The 21067-nt window shown below is 33.2% G+C and overlaps 1 protein-coding gene and 1 non-coding gene across 5 annotated transcripts in view; one reads left to right on the top strand and one right to left on the bottom strand.

Moving 5' to 3' along the window:
* Positions 1-21067, top strand: part of LOC118198187 (endonuclease/exonuclease/phosphatase family domain-containing protein 1-like) — a 220452-nt gene that overhangs the window by 27409 nt on the left and 171976 nt on the right. The window lies entirely within an intron of this gene.
* On the bottom strand, positions 18566-18639 carry TRNAI-GAU (transfer RNA isoleucine (anticodon GAU)). Its single transcript has one exon. It is a non-coding gene; the product is annotated as a tRNA-Ile (tRNA).

Below are 21067 nucleotides of genomic sequence, written 5' to 3' on the forward strand. Positions count from 1 at the left end.
CCACTTACACCCCATAAAATTCAATTCAACTGCAAAATAACAATCTATTTAAAAACAACATATCTTCAGAATTTCCGACAAACAGTCTCGCACGCTGGAGATAAAAATATTTTATTCTGTACAGTGGGATCACTGCTCACCTTCGTTGAGTTCGTAATAAAAAATTCATTGAAGGTTTACAAAATATAAAGTATAAAATTCGAAATTCAAAATTCGGGCTTCCAGGTGCTCATGTTCGGGGAGGGAGGACAATGTTATTCAAAATTTGATTTTAGTTTTATCACAATGCAAGGAACATACATAATACGTATAATACAGATTCTTCATTATTTAATTTCTTTAAAAATAATAAAGGGCAATAAAATTTGTCGGCAACAATTTGACAGGGGATTCACATTTATTGAGAAACGACGCAAAATCCTATTTCGAGACTAACAGCCCCTTTTGCACTGAAAATTAAATTGTTTGACACTCGATCCAAAGCTTTGCACAGAGCAACTGAATCGTGGACGCTGTTTTCATCGATATGAGCTGTCTAGGCAATATCTCCTTCTCAAAACAGTATAAACTAGTTACATAACAGTTCTTCAAATATGGACTAGATAATCATATATTGAGACGAATGCGCTGTTAAGCTCTCAGTATAGCAAAGCTTAATATTCCAGTAGAAAGGAGGAACCTTAATACGAATTAAAACCGAAATATTTTCTTACATTCCGAAAGTTCAATCTTTCGTGAACAATCTTCTTTAAAATCAGGAAATAAAATGCCGCAGACCAAATCCTTCGTCTATTAAAACAAAATAGAACTTTCTCCAGTAGGTCACAATGTAAATAATCACAAGAAAATCACTTGCCTCTTTCCCATGCTCTCATTTTGAAAAAATAACACATGTACAACTGATTAAACAATGTTTTCTTTTCTATCCGTGGTGCGAAAATATGTTATGGATGCTTACGTATCTCGTGGTAAAAATGGTTCATGATATTTCCTTAAATTATTTAATATAAAAAAACCTAGAATAGATAGTTATTGTGTTTCAATTAGCAGATTTCGCGTCTGCAAAATAAAAGGCATAGAGAAAGAAAGACATTTATAGAGTAAAATAGAATTCAGAGGTGTGGTAAGAAATCTCTTATTCAAGTGATCCAGCGAAATCAATACACACTATGTGGCATTAATTTACGTTAAAATAATATAGCAAATTTTTCTTCCTGTCATTTGGCTTTGTAGTTTCAAACAGCTCAAGCTAAACTTAAGTTTGTATGTTTTCTTTTACTTGTTTTCTAGGAATTCATTTTTTAATTAGTAAGCATATCGTAGCTATTTAGCTCAAAATTATTTCAGATGTTGAACCGAAATCCGCGTATCAAAATCAGATGACATTTTTTATCTTATGGGATTCTTATTTTTTAATTTCTTAAAACATTTGTTTTCTACCCTTTGGGAACCTAAAATACTAGAAGAAATTTGAGATGTCAGAAACTTTCAGATATTTAAAAATTTTTAATGTTTATTATGATTTTGTGTCAGTTCTTGTATATCTTTCTTAATAAAAAGCGCTAAAAGTTTAGGCTTCTCGTAAAAGATGCACATTATATCGCATAAAAACTTCTATTGTAAGGAAATATTTTTCACTCTGCAGAAATGACAACTAACCCCCCCCAAAAAAAAATATGATGGCACTAACTGTCTTAGAGAATTTATCAAACCCTGGAAACAAGAATATAGTATCGCACAAGGAGAAATTTACACGCTAATACGAAGCTTTATATAATCGTTATGTCCTTCCTATGGACCTCGTTGAGGGCATTCTCTGGTGGGAGGTGAATGATAGTATTTTGAACCGGATTCATATCATGGGAATCAGATTCGTTTCAAGGATTATCATGGTTTTATACTTGAATAATGTTTAATAGGAGTTAGTTACCTTTAGAAAATCCTCCACAAAAGCTTTCTTTTCCTTAGGTAAATAGCTTTGGCATTTTTTGCCTTACCCGTTGAATCACTTGGATCTCTGTAACATCTAATATTCTGCATCTCACACAAGTTTAAGAATATTATCATTTTGGAAAGGTTTCTAGACTCATTTATATTTCAACATTTATCTATGAAAGAACGCATGTAGAGCCATACAAACTGTTCAGAATTTAAAAAAATGTGATTGTTGGTGAATCTTTTAGAAATCAAACGAAGTTATTACGCCTTATAGAATTATTGCCAAAGCAGTATGAAAAATATATTACTTCCTTTTTATACATGCAAATCTTTTCTATTTTTGTTTCATAAAGAATGAGGGATATATCGCTTGAAGAAATGCATTGACTTCAATGACTCTTTTATTGAAAAGTACTGAATAATAACTACTCTCTAAAAGGAGATCCGTTTACTATTTTTTATTATGAAATTAATCACTAATTAAAAAGAAGAGCTGATTAAAAGGCTTAATTAAAACGACCTTTGGACTACACCGCAATTTCTGACAACGAAGCTTTTTCTTCTTTTTTAATTTTATATACAGTTCCTGAGTTTATCTCATATCATTAAGGAGTCAGTGTAGTTAAGTTTCTGAAGTAACTAGAGATATCTTCCGCAGTAACCAAGCTCATCTTTTATGATGATTATATGTGATATAATACTATTCTCCTTAACAAAGAAATACCACTGAGATTACATTAACAAGAAAATTCAATTCGACCGTAAACAAAAACGTTCTAGACCAGCTTTAACAAAGCACTGCTATCATTATTTAGTTCTTCTTTCCTTATTCTCTTCGATGAGAGATCAATAATAGTACTATATTTTACAGATCGATAAATTAAAATGTATAGTAGATATCAATTGTCAAAGTTCGTGTTTCAAAATAATGCTAAGAAAACGAGCTATTTTGTTGAAATGGAATAAAAGTTTGATTATGCTTGAGAAGGGAAATTCTATTTGGTGAGAAGAGCTACATTATTCTAGATGTTCCGCATTAGATAAAAATGGTTCTTTAGAACTAAGAATAATAGGAGAAGGAAAATAGGCAAATAACACGAATTACAAACTATAAAATATTTAGATAATGATAAAAAGTTACTGAATAACTAATTGTTCTTAAACAATAAAAAATTGCAAATGCAACGTACAGTTTTTTAAATCAAACAACGACAACGTAACCTCCCCCCAATTCGACACATATCACTTTCATTATATGGTCTTAATATTTTATCAAAAGTTAGTCAAAATGCTTATAAAATAAAATGTTATATCAAAAGTTTTAAAAACATGGTAGGCCAAAAGTTATATAAAATTTATTTATTTAATTATCAAGAGTCTTTCATGTTCTGCTTAAGAATATAATTTTATTATTTAAGTGTTTTTTATATGACATTAAATGTTTGACTTCAGATTAACCATATTTCTTCTACAGTATCGGAAGGCAATAGCTTCTAAAAGTGTCAAAAGTGTCAAAGACAAAAATTGCTAGAATTGAGGTATATGTTTTCGATGGTCATGTTTCGAGTAAATAAATGTGTTTATCTGAAATTATTTGTTTTACAGAGGTTGATATTTTGCTGTATTTAAAAGTACACCATCCTGCCTGCAAGCCAGTCAAACACTGCCACAATAGGTGCAGTAACGTTAAATTAAAAAGCAGAATATTTTTTAACGTAAGGACAACACATCTCGAAAATATGTAGTACGATCATGAAGGTTGAAGTAGAACTGCTTCAAATGGTAAAGCGTGTAAAATAGAGGGACATTTATCGAATTAAATGAGGATTCTGCCTTGTTTATATGCTATAATTAATGATATTCTTATCTCCATGCAGATAAAAATATGCTTCACTGTGCCACAAAATATTTTAAGGTCGATAATCAGCGGCTTTAACAAGAAATTATGAAACAGATAACAAAAATTTTAACAAGAATCTACCCAAGAGATGAAGAATGTTGGGAGATGTGCCAGAAGATTTAACTCCGCCTTGTGTGCTTAAATTACCTGTTTCATTTGATATCTTTTCTTACAAAAGTAAGACTTTAAAGAAGCAATTATTTTATTTTCAAAGCTGTCTTTTTCTCCTTGTCAATTCCAAGTGGCTTTCCATCATTTGCCTGCTGAAAACCCCGGTCTCTTTAGTCTTGAAGATAATTTTTCTCAATGCCCATCACTTAAATTCTGAAAGGGCTCAGATTTTAATGATCGCGCAAAAGGCTTAGTTAAGGTTATTTTACGCTTGATGCCGCAGTCTACCAGTCTGGTGTTGCACTCACGCCAGCTAACCCATTTCTTTTTTCTTTTTAGCTTTATTATTGAGCATCATTTTATTCACACTTACGCCTTATACAGTTCAATAGCAAAATTACAAAAGTTTTAATAACAGCAAGTGTTTAGAATTCCCGATGAAGTATTACGTGTTGGCATACATTTTTCTATTTTTTTTTCAATTTTTTCTCAGTTCATCATATCAATGCTCAATTTGCTAGCTAAGATGGCTTTACAAAACGTTTTTTTTTTTTTTTTTTTTTGGTCTTCTTAACATTAACGTTTTGCGTGTTGACTTTATTTATTAAATATCACGTTCTTGGCTCTTGTCCCATAAAATTCGATTCAACAGCAAAATAAGAAGATATTTAGAAACAGCATAGCTTTAGAATTTCTGGTGGACAGTTTCACCCGCTAAAGATAAAAATGTTTTATTTCGTGCAGTGTTGCCACTGCTCACTTTCAGATCGTTGAGTTTGTGAACAATTCATCGAAGTTTTACAAAATATGAAATATAAAATTTAAAATTCAAAATTTGAGTTTCCGTATGTACATGTTCGGGTGGAGGACTAGGTTATTCAGAATTTGATGGCCTTAGGTACCATCCTTTTTTCACAGTATGAGAAACGTACATACACTCATGCAGATTCTTCATTATTTAATTTCTCTAAAAGTAAAACAGGGTGATAATATGTCGTGGCAGCAATTTAAAAAGTGATTCTGACATTTAAAGTGATACGCCGCCAGATCCCATTTCGAGACTGATAGCTCATTCGGGTTAACGTCTTTTGGGGCTGAAATAAAAAAATGCCACCACAGAGTTTGTTAAGGCATTTTATGCTCTCGCTGAGATCGCAGTTGCAGTTTATCAAGTTGCTCTTGAACTTTCTCCTGTTAACACACGTTCTTTTTTGCTTTTTTTTAAAATTAAATATCGCTTTTTTTGCACTAATGCCACTTAAAATTCAACAGCAAAATTTCAAAATTTTGAAAAGCAGCATATTTTTAGAATCTCTGATTAGAGTGTTAAGTATTGCCATTATTTTTAGTCTTTTCTCAATTCATGATATCAAGGTTTAGTTTTCTTAACGAGGCGACTTACGAAATGTTTTCTGTATTTTTAAATTTATCATTAAACATCAATTTATTCTCGCTTAGGCCACATAACTTTCAACAGAAAAATCGCAAAATATTTAAAAACAGCATATCTTTATAATTCCTGATAGTGTACTAAGCGTTACTGTACATTGTTGAGCATTCACTATTTTATTTCTTTAAAAATAATACATTGTGATAACATTTGGTAGTAGCGCATTTGTATTTGAAAAACTATATGGACAAAACGTTACGATCGAGACTAATAGCACCACATTTTGTGCTTTAAAAACACTTCAGTAGTGTCTTATAGTAATATTATGTCGACGTAATATCTTTGGTTTGGCGAATAAGCTTTACAAGAACGGCAAATCAAAAATAGCCAGTAAAAACCTTAACAAACCGTTTTGGGCGACCGTTAAAATATGAAATCTTTCAGATTTTGTTCTCTAAATCTTCTCTTTTGTATTTTTCTACTGAAAATATAAGTTTAGAATTTTTTTTTTTTTTTTGTTGTTGTTGTTACTCGTAACTCTACTGTCATACAGCAGCTTCTGTGAAATAGTATCCTTTTATATATACATTCATTCTTATTAGTTTAAAATTCACGTCCGCGCTGTAAATCGTAAAAATAAATTTAACATCTTATCTGTGATTCTTATCTGTGATTTATTGCTTACATTCTTATCTGTGATGTGGAATTTTGGAAAGTAACATATAATGCCAAATATATTATTATTGACAAGCAATCCACTGAGATGAAAGTGCTACCATGGCAACGTTATTGCTATTGACGAGAGCTTAATATTTTTTAGGCATTGATAAAAAAATAGATGGAAAAGAAGCTCATTAATTTAAGCTTTAAAATTAGGAAAAACTCAGTCGGAACTTGTATTGATTTTGAATAAAAGCCTTGTTTATTTGAGGGACATTTATAGGAATCTTTGGAAGTGTATAATCCTTTTCTGTTAAATTACCCTGAATATGAAACTAATTTTTGTATAATTTTGAAACATTCATAAAATATTTTTAAAAAATTAATTTAAAGCTGAAAATTTTATATTAAAATATTAACTATTCGTTCATAGGTTGAGTCAATTGCTACAACTAAAGCAAAGAGAAGCAAGCAACTTTTGCTGCTTTTTATTTATATCATTTAAATGTTTATAGCCTATTAAGATTCAGTTTTTTTTTCATTAGCTATTTAGTTTCCATTATTCTTAATTGGCAGCATTTATAAAACATTTCTTTAAATTAACTTCTTTTCAAATTTTCATCTTTGGTTTGGCAAAAAATTTAATATATTATTATTTTTTCCTCATTGTTTCGAGAAATTTTAGACTATTTACATTTCCTTGTAATTTTTTATGGGTATTACACGAAAAATTCAGATACACTGTTATTTATTAAAACAAACAAACAAAAAAAATAAGAATAATTATAAAATAAAGATATAAATTGCAGCAACGAAATTTATTGCAAGAAAATGTATAATACTAGGTATAATTGCAAGTTTATAAGAAAGATAAATAAGCCGATGATGATTTATAAGAAAGATAAATAAGTATTCTGTATACCCTCGATTGTACATTGCATAGAAATGACGCTAGATTGAGGAATCTCATTCCATGTAACGCTTACAGTTCTTGAATTTTGACTGCAGGCAATTAAAATTAAGTCGCTTCCATATATGTCCTGTTAACGAGAAATCGAGCTAATAAGCAGGCCATTGAAGAAATGCTGTAACTTGAACCCATAGGCAGCAAGCAATGGCCAATAAAAGGAAAACATGAAGGCGTCCACTGTTCTGTAGAAAAAAAAAACACAAGGATTGTCTTTGTAAAGATGGTTAAATATTAAATTTCCAAGATGCCCTTTTCGTATTGTTTTTTATTCTCTGTTCCTGTCCTTTACTTTTACCTGTAATATGAAAATGAAAATAAGTCTTTAATCATTAGTCCCCCAAAACAACAGACCGATTGTATGGCCAGTACGACCTCGTGAAATGCTTCCTTCTAGACATCATTTGTCACTATAACTATGAACAATAAAATGACCAGCATAATGCATGCTATTTAGAGTAAAAACGGGCTCCAAAATATCATTGGCTGCCTTTCAGCTTTCCCAGCAGTTTTATTTTTATCATCATCGCCACGTTTGATGTTTGCTTTCTAGAATGAAGAGTAATTTTCAGCCAATGGCATACATGTGTTTTACCTAAGGCGACTAGGCATGAAGAAAAATTATAAGCCTTTTTAAGACGATAGCACATAGACAGTGGTTATGGTCGTCTTAGAAAGAAGAAATTCAGTACAAGTGCGTATGTTCGCAGAAATACTGGTTTTTTTTTTCAGAATTTGTCGTCTTAAGATGGTAGTAATTCTTTTTTATGTGGCAGTGTCTATGTATTTTGAATATGAACATTAGCGATGTTATTTGACTATTCGTAAACATTGTTGCGCGCGTACGGGTTCGTAATAGATTGAATGCACAAGTCCCATAATAGGTTAATAAAATTTATTTTTATTAAAAAAAATATTTCAGAACTCTCGAATTTTCTACAGAAATATTCGTACAAGTGTTCACAGTATCACACAGTATAATCAGTAGTTAACTTCAATCTACTAAAAGCGTTAAACGCAGCGCAATGCAAAGCGCATCTATAGAGAAAGCTAACTGGGATTTATCTCATTTCAATCGAAAATACAACTCGCAGCAACAATAACTAAGCAACTGGGCACTCAGATGTTGTCTCTCCGGCCTTTTATAGTTTTCAGCCGAGATATTTCTAGTACTTTTGCTCCTCGAAATTGCTGGAAAGCAATAAGAGTGTGGAATTACAGTTACAGCTAACATAGTGGTCAATTACATTTATTCAATTTCAATATATATTGCGGTGACACAGGGACCGAAGCAAAATGCCTCCAAATGGTCGCCAAGAGTTGCCCATTTAATCAATGTTAAATGCACTTGCCCCTGTATTCTTACTTTTTCGGCATAGCATTCTCTTAAAATATGTCTCGCGCTATATTACACAGAACAATTCAAAAACTTTTACGTATAATTCTATTAAAATTACCTATCTAAGTACAAAATTCGTAACACTACAATAATGGTTAAAATGCTCTGAAGAATTTGCAAAAGCTGGTACGAAAAGTCAAAATCAGCTTACTGTGATAATCTCTCTCTCTCTCTCTCTATATATATATATGTGTGTGTGTGTGTTTAATCTGATGGATGTTATAAAAATAAATAATTCGTTATTTAAGCATTTTGTCTCAAATAGAAAACAAGGCCGGCAAAATGGATTACTTCATATTTAGCAGATCATTAATCCTTTTTGAAATTATGTAATATTCCATTTTGAAATAACGGTTATGATGTCTCTTGCTTATACAAATGAGACCGTGTGAAATAGATGTAACTTTTATCATTATTTTTGCATCTTTTGAAAATATATTATCCTAAACAACATGATAGGTAAGCAATCGAGACAGCTGATGAATGCGTTATCATAGATCTCATTCAGAAGTTGATTGAGCATGCTGCCTAATGATTTTTTGTGTGAGGATTAGTTTTCCGTACCTCTTTTCTTTCCATAGTTTAAACTTGAAATTATTGCATCAATATAGTATTTTACTTTGCATTATTTCACATACCTAAGAAGCCTTTTATGAAGACTAACTAAAAAATATAGCTCTAAATTTTAGATTAATTTCTTTTATAAGAATAATGAGAAAATTAAAATTTCTTACGACCCCCCCCCACATACCCTCCAATGCAGTTAGCGGAACACCTGAAAGGCAACTAGTCGTTCTCGCATAGAGTAGGTGAGAGCGAAGCTGCTCTCCAGTCCCACGAAAACTTGGCTGTACTCAAATAGCGTGCGGTTTCAGAAGAAGTAAAATTGTGTTTCGATTAATGCTTTTGAATATTTCTTAAAATTATACTTGAAAGTGGAAGCCATGAAATGTTAGGAAACTAGTCCCTCTTCTCCTAAGACGACACGCCACTGGTCGTAGAATTGAATGGTGGCATATAAGCCATCATGCAAAATCCGTTTTGAACAAACATTCCTCTTAATTGTTGCTTTCTTTGTTGTAAAACTATGTGGATGTAAATGAATGATTCATTATAATCATGCAGAACTGGTAGTTTAGAGCTTTTTGCAATGGGTTATGTTGATAGTGTGATATCAGTAGCACAAAATTAGACTAATACACTGGCAGAAATTTTGAACAGTTCCATATTTCCTTTCTGTTCTCCCAAAGAATCCAGCTTCTGTTGATGAATGAACACATTCAATTTGAATATGCGTTGAAATTATAATAATTTGCATCTTCCGCGATAGTTTATCCATCTTCTTACCAAACGTTGCAATTGCAGTGAACAGTGAGCTTTCAAGGTGCTGCAATAAGAGTGAACAATGATTTTTTATTCCTTTGATCTTGCAATGAACTGGGAACACTCATGGCGTTGCAGTGAGTGTGAACATTGAGCTTTCATGACGTTGCAATTACAATGAGCAGTGAGCTTTCATGGTATTGCAGCTGCAGTGATGACATTTCAGAAATGAGAGTTATGCAGAACGAATGCACTCATTTTCGGGAATGCAAACGTGAATTAAACAATGTTCTGAATTTAGAACTAAAGAAACTATTCAGATTCTCTTAATAGTTATGCATTGCTTCTACCTCAAAGTGACCTAGATGTTTTCGAAGTTAATGCACGAAAAATCAATTTTGGCGAATTTAAAGAGAAAATCTTTGAAGCAAAATTTTATTCTTTCAAAGAATTAATGTTTTTAGGTGGCCCGGTGGCGCAGCGGTTTATATGAACATTCCGGTTTATATGAGGCTCGGTGGCGCAGCGGCTAGCGGATCGCGCAGCAGCACCACAGGTCTAGGGTTGGATTCCTGGGCTGGGTAAGGTAGACACAAACTTTCATCCCTTGATTTCCCTCACTTGGGTCGATTAACTGAGTAGCAAGTTCGCTTGGGGACTAAACACTGGGGGTCCTGTGACAAGATGACCACTTGTTCAGGGCATACGCTTACGCACTCCGAGGCCCACGGTCAAGAAAGCAGATTTCGGGCACTGCACGCCTTGTCCCATTAGGGCTGTTACGCCACTGAGTTTAGTTGCTTTTTATTTTCATCTACATATTATATTTTCACTGAACTACCCAAAAAGATACATATTATAATGAATTTTCATATTATAATATAATGAATTTTCATTATATTATAATATGAAAATTCATTATAATATGTATTTTTTATATTATAATGAATTTTACATATTATAATGAATATTTTACATATTATAATTAATAATATGTAAAATATTTTATACATATTCTAATGAATTTACATATTATAATATGTATTACATATTATAATGAATTTTCACTGAACTACCCAAAAAGACCACATAATTTTAAACGGTTTCTGTCTTTTATGAAAATGTTTGCCTTAGAGAATAGGACTTCCGGTGGTATTCAGTGCCAGTGTTTATTTATGGGTCAGAAATATTATTTACTTTTAGAAGTAGTCGTCATACAAAGTTTCACGTCATTTACTGCTGCAATAAACACTGTTTTGTTGCAGTTGCTGTTGTAAAACGCCTGTAGAGGGCGCTCTACCTTCTCTATTTCTTCGAGTTATTGAATTTTAACTAGATGTACGTAACTAGATATATAGAATGTTTGTAAGGTAGTCGTCGGCCGAACAAAATGACAGGCAAGAGAGCATTTATGATTTATTTCAGTAATATTAACCATTAAATAAATTAATTGTTGTTGTGTCTCTGAAGTGAGATTTTATCGTCTATTTTTGTAAACCTGAATTACCAAAGAACTTAACCGACTTTGATATTAAATCATCTTTATTGGATTTGCCTTTAGTTGCTCCCAGTAAGAGAAATTCAATTGTTAATGCTACGAATTAGAAAGAAACATAATTTTTTTGATCATTGGAAAATCCTCTTTCCATTTTTCTAAATTTCAGTTTTACACTTGGATATTCCTTTAATTTGTTCGGTACTTTATAACTTTTTAAATACAAAATATCATTGAATAATTTATTATTCTTCTAATAATTTATTATTTTATTTCTTATTCGGAATTTATTTCTTATTCTAATAATTTATTATTTTATTTCTTATTCGGAATTTATTTCTTATTCTAATAATTTATTATTTTATTTCTTATTTCGGAAGTTAAGCTTTCCTTCACGTGTTTACATTTTACAATATTTTTCAAACAGATCTTCGTTTAAAATTCTTCAAACGACTTAATTTCTCTGTCGATTTTCCAAGTACGAAATAAGAATTTCTGGAATAGAAATCCAGAAATGTATTCACAAACCACTCATTTTATGGATTTTGCGAGTTCTGAAAAACGCATATCTAAAAGGTACGATTATTTGTTTATTGAATATATTTCTGAACCTACAAAAACATCTTATGCAGTGGCATTAACAAAATTCATGTCAGCTATATTTGCAAAATCCTAAAATATTTACAGTATGCGGAACATCTTCTAGAACATATCCTGAAACTGAAAAATGCATTGAAAGGGAGGTTTATCTGGCCAATTTTGGGATGTCTGCTCTATTCTAACTGTGTAGATTATAATATAAGAAAGAATATGAAAAATAAACAATTAAATAAATTTCTAAACTGGCTGTAATTGAAAGAGAACACGTTACCATATTGCTGAAATACACGCTGAACTGAATTTCGAGTAAAAGCATTCTTTTGAAAGTAATCAATGTGGACTTGAATTATGTGTGGTTTCAGAATGAATCTACGTTTGGGATAAAAATGTTTACAAATGATCGCTAATTCATACATACAGTTTTTGTTCAAATTTTTGAGAATTCGTTTTAACTGCAGAATGTTGCCCTTTGACTTTCCCTCCTACACAAAATCGTTTACACACCCTTCCATCTTACTGCCTAAGTCGATGACGTAAAGCGTTGCCACGAAGTCGGAAATGGTTCAAGCAAGTGGAGTTTGGAATTTAAATAAAAAGAATTGTCCATAATCTCCCTATTCATTTCTCTGATCTCGTCGTACGTTCTTTAAATGTGATAGGAAGTCCTTGAAATACTACATTAAGCTTCGCGAAACTTTCAAGTGCTATTTGCGGAAGTTTGTTGCGTGTGTGGGAGAGAATATTCTAAAAATAAATAAAACTATATTCAGAAAGAAAAAGGATATGCAAATTCGAAATGAGATTTTAAAATATGCAACGAAATGTAGCCTGGAATTCTTCGAGCTCAGTGGTATGAGAAAGAGCTCGGATATTGGATCTTCATACTTTTTAAATCATCGGTTTAAAGTTACCAAGAACACTGAATTACTTATGTTATTTAAATAAAAAATTATTTTCAAGTATTAATAGTTGTTTTGTTATTGAATCATATATTTCAGGAATATAATATATGAGCAAAACGAACAAAAACAAATAATAACATACAGTGAGTTTTCTAACATGAAATTTTTCTGAGTTATAATCATCTGCTAAACCATTTGTTTTTTGACTTTTTCTGGAACAGTTGTTGAATTGGTCTTAAACGAAATCGTAATTTTTTTGTGTAAATTCAAATTTATCAAAAGCCTGTCCAATTAATAGTATAATTAAAAACATGCTAGAAATGTTTTAAAGGTGTATTTTTAGCTAAATATATACTTTCAAATATAGACCTTTTCTACAACACAGATATTCCTCCATTATCTGGAAGCTGCGTAAGGTTTTTCTCTTTTCTTATTGCGTGGCTTTGTGGTGTAAATGGAAAGCATATCGAGATAGCAATTGGAAAGTTGAGAATTTGTGTCCCGTCTAGGGCACTGCGCATTTTTCAAGCCTTCTGCTCGAAATCGAAAAACTAATGATTCTACAACTGAGTATTTCCTATAAATCCGCTCATGAACCGAATATGGATCAAAGAAACAATTACCCGAGCGTCTCCTTTTCTAAAATATAAAGTGTCAAAAAGTGCTTAGATATTAAAAAAACTAATGTGTAAGATTATTAGGAATATTGAAGGAGGTTGATGCCTAGTCTGTGTTGAGTAGGAATAATTTATGAAGATCCCAATTTCGATTTTCCAGTACATTTCACAAAACGGGGCTCAAAACAATGTACTCGCATCTTTCAGATTCTCACTCTGAGGCTATTAAATTTTAATATTCGCATATTAGGCTTAAAATATTCAAAACTGAGGCCAGTAAAGTTGGTATCACACATCCATTTATTTCAGACGAACAACTGTTTCAAACATTTTTTCTACCTGTTGATTAAAAGAAAGACGTACAATTTTATCCTTTCTTTAGGAAAAAATTGCAAGTTATCCGTTTTCAATAACCAGTCAGCTATTAGCATCAAGCTTCAGTTATCAGACATCATTTGTAATTTAGTATCCCTTTACAAGGTAACCCCAAGATGATCCACGGTGATTGTCTGTTTCATGTCAAAATTAACAATCACCTAGATTTCGTTGAAGCGTATTCAAACAATTTAATTTATTGTAACACAGGTTATAAATTTCGCCTAAGACCGCGACTGTATTTTAAACTTCTAAATTCAAACCCAAATTTGTCCTTGCTCTATTCCACTTCATTCGAGACCAGAGTTGGAATCGCCAAGACAGACAAACTTTCCTTGATAATGCAAAGTCGACTACCAAAAAGCTCTCACGCATAATATAACATTTCGCATAACTATGCGCAATTTTTCTAAATTTATAGTAAAACTACTTGTCAAATTCTGGAATGAAAACACTTCTCGGCTAATTTGGAAAATAGGAAAAATGTAAATTAAACAAGCATTTGATAATTTAAATTTAAACATAAACACCGCAATTCTAATAAATACCCTATAAATTATTATTTTTGCTCCGAGCTGGAGACAAATTTCAATAGTGCATATGCTTAGCGGTTATTCAATAACGGAACTAGGTTAAATTTTATTGGCATCAAGATGGGCATTGTTTGAATTTCATTCGCTGATAAATCGTCAACACTAGTCATCTATTAATAAAAGGAGAATTTTCTACGTCATCCGGGTTAAATGTTAGAAAATGCTGATAGCCTAAAGACATTGGCTGCGTTTTTGAAGAAAGAATAGAAAATCCTTTGCCCATTATCTTTTCTGTCATTACGAATTGTAAAATAAGGAATCAAATCTCCACTTCAACTTCCAAAAGCACATGTATTATCCTTTTCTTTCCTCTTCGTGCTTTATAGCTGAAGTCTCATAATGGAATGCATTAACCTCATGGCTGATTTCACTGCAGTTGCTATTTCCTGCAAAATTAGCTCCTAGGGAGCAAATCTTTGTAGACGTGGATGCATTTAGAACCACTTCGCAGAGCTTAAACAGGCTAATAAATCTCCTTATCAAATATACAAGCCGTCAATAATGGTGGAGTAAAGCAAAGTTCAACTTCAAAGTTTTCCATTATTATTATTTTTGATTTATTTTTCAATTACAGCATACACATATGCAAGAAAATATTTAAATCTCATAGTTATATGTTTTTCCTCCCGGTCTGGTTCATTTTTCTTTAAGCCAAATAACCGAAAATATATTTGTCGTTTTAATGAGTTATATAGGAGCCGTGAAATAGGGTGCTATACTTGATCATTCAGACTACCCTTTCTCGTCTTTCAAAAACCTTTGAAATGATATTTCGATATCGATACTCCTTTACATAAAGATTATTCTACATGATTATTAATGTATACTGCTCACCATCCAATATGCAATACGGCGAAGGACAATAGATATCAAACTCAAATTTTTTTCATAAATTACACATAGCACCACTGTTAATTGATTTGAAATAGAACTTTCTTTCAGGTGACGAAGACGAATGAACCACTAATGAGCAGTAATCAGTGTTGCTTCCACGTTTGTCAATAACCATTGCTACCGGCACTGAGTGGAAACGGCTTTGGATGTGTTGCTGGGGGATGTCAGTTCATGCTGCCTCCAAACGTAGCCAAAGTTCATTTGGTGTACCCACGGGTGTGGCAGGCCAGGCCAGGTATTATTCAGTTATTGTCCAGACATGATCGATGGGTGATAAATCTGGGGAAAGACAACATAGGGTAACAATACAATATGGTGAGAAGAGAGCTCAAACACTGTGTGCCATGTGTGGTTGCGCACTTTCCTGCCGAAATTTCTAGAGACATTAGGTTATTTCGAAACAGGAGACTTGAAAAATAAGCCATGTCCTCACCGGGAATCGAACTACGGACCTCTCGAATAGCGCCGAGCGTGCAGACCACTACACCACGAAGGCATGCTAAGAAGGTGGGAGAAATACCTTATATACTCCCCTTTTAAAGGGCGACTGGGGATTAGGGGACCCAATCGCCAAATCCTGCTGATGGAGAATCGTCGTCCACCACCTTTTTTTTTATTTCGGGGGCACTGTAGAGTAATTAGGTTATTTCGAAGCAGGAGACTTGAAAAATGAGCCATGCCTTCGACAGGAATCAAAGAACGGATCCCTTGAATAAGAGCCGAGCGTGCAGACCACTACACCACGAAGGCATGCTAAGAACGCGGGAGAAATACCTTACAATGTGGCTGCAAGCAAACCCTGAAAGTAAGGACGGATAACAGTTTGCGAAACCTCAGATATATAGCGTTGGCTGATAAGAGTGCTGATAAGGCATACTAGGTGATGCAGGAGTGAAACCCAATACCACGCCACACCATAACACTGAGTACAAGACTAGTATGACGATGCTTAATATGAGAAGCTGTCTCCAAGCTGTCTCGAAACGCTAACCCGACCATCGTGGCTCTGCAGTCAGAAGCGTGATTCATCCCAAAACTGACCGTCATGCCTTTCGGATACTCATGTCCGCCGTTCAGTGCATCAAGGCAAACTCAAACGCCTGTGATTTAAAGATAAGCGACGAATGAACGCCTAACGGGCAGTCCAGTAAACGACAACGAATTGTTCGTGCAAACTGTTGTGTTGCAGATTGAATTCCTTTTTGACGTGGTAGCATTCCTTGTGATATGAAAGGGGGCAATGCGCTCCATCAGTGCCATGTGCACAAAATGCTCTTGTGGAGCCATGCGAGGAGGCGGTTGCAATCGCTCCTGTCCGTCAGTTGTTCCCTCCTGCATCCAGTGATTCCACCATCGCATGATTGTTGCTTGGTTACGTACGACACGATGGCCGATTTCACGAAAGACATAATCTATATATGTTACGATTGCGCTTCGATCGAACTCGAAACTTGTTCGAATTATGCTTGTGTTTTTCTACAAGGCATCCTGAGGCTGCACACACAAAAATATCACGAGAGAACAATTCACGTTATTAAAAACGGCAGTTTTGCTTCCCCTTATATACGACTGTAAAGAGGACTGCAGTCACCCATGATGTGCCTGTGCGCTGAAACCATAATCAACTGAATTTTCCATCGCAATATACATATGATGTAAGTTGCATACTGTTTGGATGCTTCCTTCACTGTATTGTATTTTGTACGGCCAGCAATTTATTTCTATCTTTATTATGCAGTTCACATTTGAAACATTTTTTGTTAGTTTCTATTAGACGTTTTCTATTGGTTTAACCTATAAAAACATGTTCTCCTCAGTATGATTGATACTACAAAAAAGCTGAAACCAAATACCTTGCTTTAAGACACTTCATGCAGAACTTTTCATGTACATTAATAATTCGCAACTTATCTGTTAAATCGTGTAGTTATAGAATACGAGTGGTGATTTTTGAGGACCGTTTGATAATAAAAAACAAAAGAAAGAAAATTTTCAAAATCCAAATTTATTTTCAGATTTCACATACGTTTTTCTAATTTTCAACATAGTTGTCAAGTTTGTTTAAACACTTATCATACCTTAGAACTAGATTTTGAATACCCTCTTCATAGAAATTTGCCGCCTGCTCCGATAACCAAGAAGTGGTTCCCCGTTGCATGAAGTCGACCAACAAAGCACCGCACCTATTCCAAAATACGGACGCCATGATCTTGCGCTCAGACAGAGTCTGTTTGGCCTTGACCCTAACAGGAGAGAGTGCGTGTCTCCACTCCATGCTCTGTTGTTTCCATTCTGGCGTGACATGTGAAACCGAGGTTTCTTCTTCCGTTACAATCCGACTCAACATGTCGTCACCTTCTTCGTTATAATGAGTCAAAAAATTCAGCGAAAGCTGAAATCTTTTGTTTTTCTTGTCCTCCGTTAGGAATTTAGGAACACAACGGGAGCAAAAAAAATCTTAACTTTTCAGACACAATCTTGTACAGCACTGACCTAGATACTTGTGGAAATTCGTTTGAAAGAGTGCTTAACGATGAAGCGTCTGTTCTCAAGAATTTTTGCTTTAACTGAAGCCACCAATACCGTCTGTGATGACAGATAGGTGACTCATGGGCGATCACAGATGGGCAGGACGTTGTTGCAGCCAGCTTTGAAGTCTCTGGCCCACTTACACACTTTGCCTTGCACTTAATATATTTATATATTAGTCGAAATAGTCTATTCATTATTATTTTTTGTGGAAATTCTTGTGATTTCTCGCGAAATTCTGCAATTGCAGATTAGAATTAGGATTATTTAAATTATAGCAAAACCTCCGATGGCTCTCCTGTCTGAGAAATGGATATCTTCTTGGGCGACTTTTTAAAGGAAAATGGCTCATATTTACATGACGTATAGAAAAAATCCACAAAAAGTCCTATGCAGCCAGTCCGTTTGCTAAGATATTGGAACTCAAGTCGAACTACCAGTATTTAGCGGTTTTTTTCCGCTCGGTGCCAATAAAGGTCATCGCCATATGTTAATTTTAAAGCAATAATTTAGCGAATATGAAAATTATAGAACTTATATGAATATGAACTTAAGCTCTATTGGGAATTTTAAAAATCAATGTGCCGTTTTAAATGTTTTGCAATTTTGCTGTTTAATTTTATGTGGCGTAAGAGCGATGAAACTGATATTTAATGATAAAGTTTAAAAAGATAAAAAAAAGCTGTGTATGCCATCTTGTTAAGAAAGCTAAACGTTGATAGGATCGACTGAATGGCAACATTTAACATTCTAAAATACGCTGAATTTAAAATTTTTAATTTTACTTTTCAATTTTATGTAAGTGTAATGAAAGAGTAAGTTTGTAGAGACATTAGGTTATTTCTAGGCCGGAGAGATGAAAAATCAGCAATCGCCTTCGCCGGGAATCGAACCACGGACCTCTGGAATATCGGCCCAGCGTGCAGAACCACTACACCACGAAGGCAGGCTAGGAAGGTGGGAGAAATACCTTATGAGTTTAATAATAAAGTTAAAACGAAAAAAGGGGACAGTTTCCAGGAGTGATTCCAAGAACAAATAAGAAACTGCGAGCTGAGCGACAGCATTAAAAACTTTAACAAACTCTTTGGTGCGAGTTAAGATCTGAATCATTTCAGCCATTTTTTTCTTTTTTTCACTCCCCCCTTTTTTTGTGTTTGTGTCTGTGTGTGTGCAAGATCAATAATGATTTTAGACCATTTTTATATGCAGCGAAACCTAGAATGTTCAACTTTCCAGAGAGAGAAGTGGTATATGAAGAATTATCAGTTGCATAAAACCAAAATCGTTATTTTATGTATTAAACGGTGATTGGTTTAATTTTATTTGTAATGATTTTCTTCAATTATTCATTGCAGCTCCCTCTATATTTACCGTTTTCATCATTACAGAACTCTTGTAGGACTAATGGTTATCTGTGAATGCATCTGCGCAGGCGTTGAATTCGTCTTGGTCCTATCGATATTTAATTAGCCAAATCGGTGATAAAAGTAAAAGAGCAGGACACGCTTGGATGACGGCAAGAGAACTTTGATCAATATTTCCTTTTAAGCAAAGGATTCCGTGCGTCATAAATGAAAAAAAAAAATGAGTCAAAAAGGAGAAAAAAGAGTAACAGAACAAGATCAAACTTCACTTTATCGCGTCATTGTCACAAAAGACATAAGGCTAAACCTTATCGGTTATTCCTTTCCTTGTAACAATGAGGAATATTTTTCGTCGCCTTCCAGAATTGATATTACGACAGGGGTAACTGATTGATTGGGTATCATTTTCTTTGCGAAGTACGCGACATATCTGAGTGCATACGTCTTTGAAGCTAATGAATGAGACATGTTTTCTCATGACTGTGAGATTTAATTCTGTAGCTCTTAATTTGTGAACAAGTCAACGATAACCGTTTTAATTAGCTGCTGTAATAATATTAGTTACTACAACTAATATTCTTTCCTTTCATCATTCAACTTTCAATAAACTTGTTGTTACTTTATTAGTTTCTCTAGTCTTAGTTACAGCTTTCTATTTTAATGAAGAGAGATATTTTCATTGTCCTTTATTTAATTCATTTTGGCCCTAATTTGGATTAAGATTTTGAAACTTAGGTCTTATATAAAACTGCCGGTGTGTTTAATGTTTCGTAGATTTTTTATTTTCAGAGGAACATGATAAATAATTCAAAAGATAATTTCTCTAATCAATTTTTAAACGTTTCTTTGACTGATAATAATGAAATTTGTTTTAATCTAATTAATTAATTTTAATAACCATGAAATTAATTTCAAATAAATTAATTAATTTTAATAATCCTGAAATTTATTTGTATCATAAATGAAAAAGAATCCGAATTTTTCAGTCTAGGACAGCAAGTCCTAAGTTCTTAGAAGCTGAAATGCATTCATCTTCAGATTAACGCCATTTTTACAACAACACATATCTGAAGAGTTGTAGAGTTTCCACTTATACAGTGTCCCTGGAAACCATTCTTTTAGCAGTTTTTCATTTATAATAACGTTGTATTTTTCAATTATTACATGCTGGAAAAACGATAAACTGAAATTCGCCGCGCCAATTTGAGAACAGACATAATCTGCTTTGTCTGCATTTCCGAAACAAAACTGCATAGATTACTGGTGTTTCCCAAGCAGACGTTAAGGGTTCTACGGCAGATTAGAGAACAACGAAATATTGTTTTCTTTTATATACGTATTTAACTCTGTTTGAAACAACTTCTAAAATGAATGTAAGTTCAAAACATAAAATAAAGTGGTTTAAATTGCACGAGTAAAACATTTAGTAATGTAACACGACACCAGATAGATTACGCTGCCAACGAAACAACAGAATGTATTTCTATAATGTTTCTGTTTGTGCTCAGAAATAAAGAGATATTTCAGTATCAGTTATATATTTTAAAAGTGCTGGTTCTCTTTAGAATTTTGTAAATCTTTTTTGAAAAAAAAAAAAAGAGCTCAGATTTTGGGAAGAGGTTTTGAGCCAGGAATATTATGTGGACAGGAACACTGCTGTGAATATTACAGCAGCTTCTCAATCCAAAGTTGAGATTTATGATATAAATAATGCGAATTATGTCATGAGCATTTCTAGTTTACGTCAAAAAGAGTATTTGTGGTTTCTTAATCGAAATAAACATTTAGACACAGACTAACTTTTGTTTTGTGTTCGTTATAGCAGTGTCCAGCAGGATTAAAATAATGTCAGACTTTAAAAGAAGTATTAATACGAAGTTTGCTCTAATTTTGAAGTTTAAATTTGCTCCTTTTCTACCAAATAATTTTTATTCCTGTTCTTGCAAACCTCAGATACAGGCTAAAGAATACTATTCAATCAAATTCTGGAACTTAAGGTTAATAAGA

Source organism: Stegodyphus dumicola, chromosome 8, assembly GCF_044657685.1.
Source record: "Stegodyphus dumicola isolate Sdum_Otavi_A_Nest chromosome 8, ASM4465768v1".
In the NCBI taxonomy this organism is placed as follows: domain Eukaryota; kingdom Metazoa; phylum Arthropoda; class Arachnida; order Araneae; family Eresidae; genus Stegodyphus; species Stegodyphus dumicola.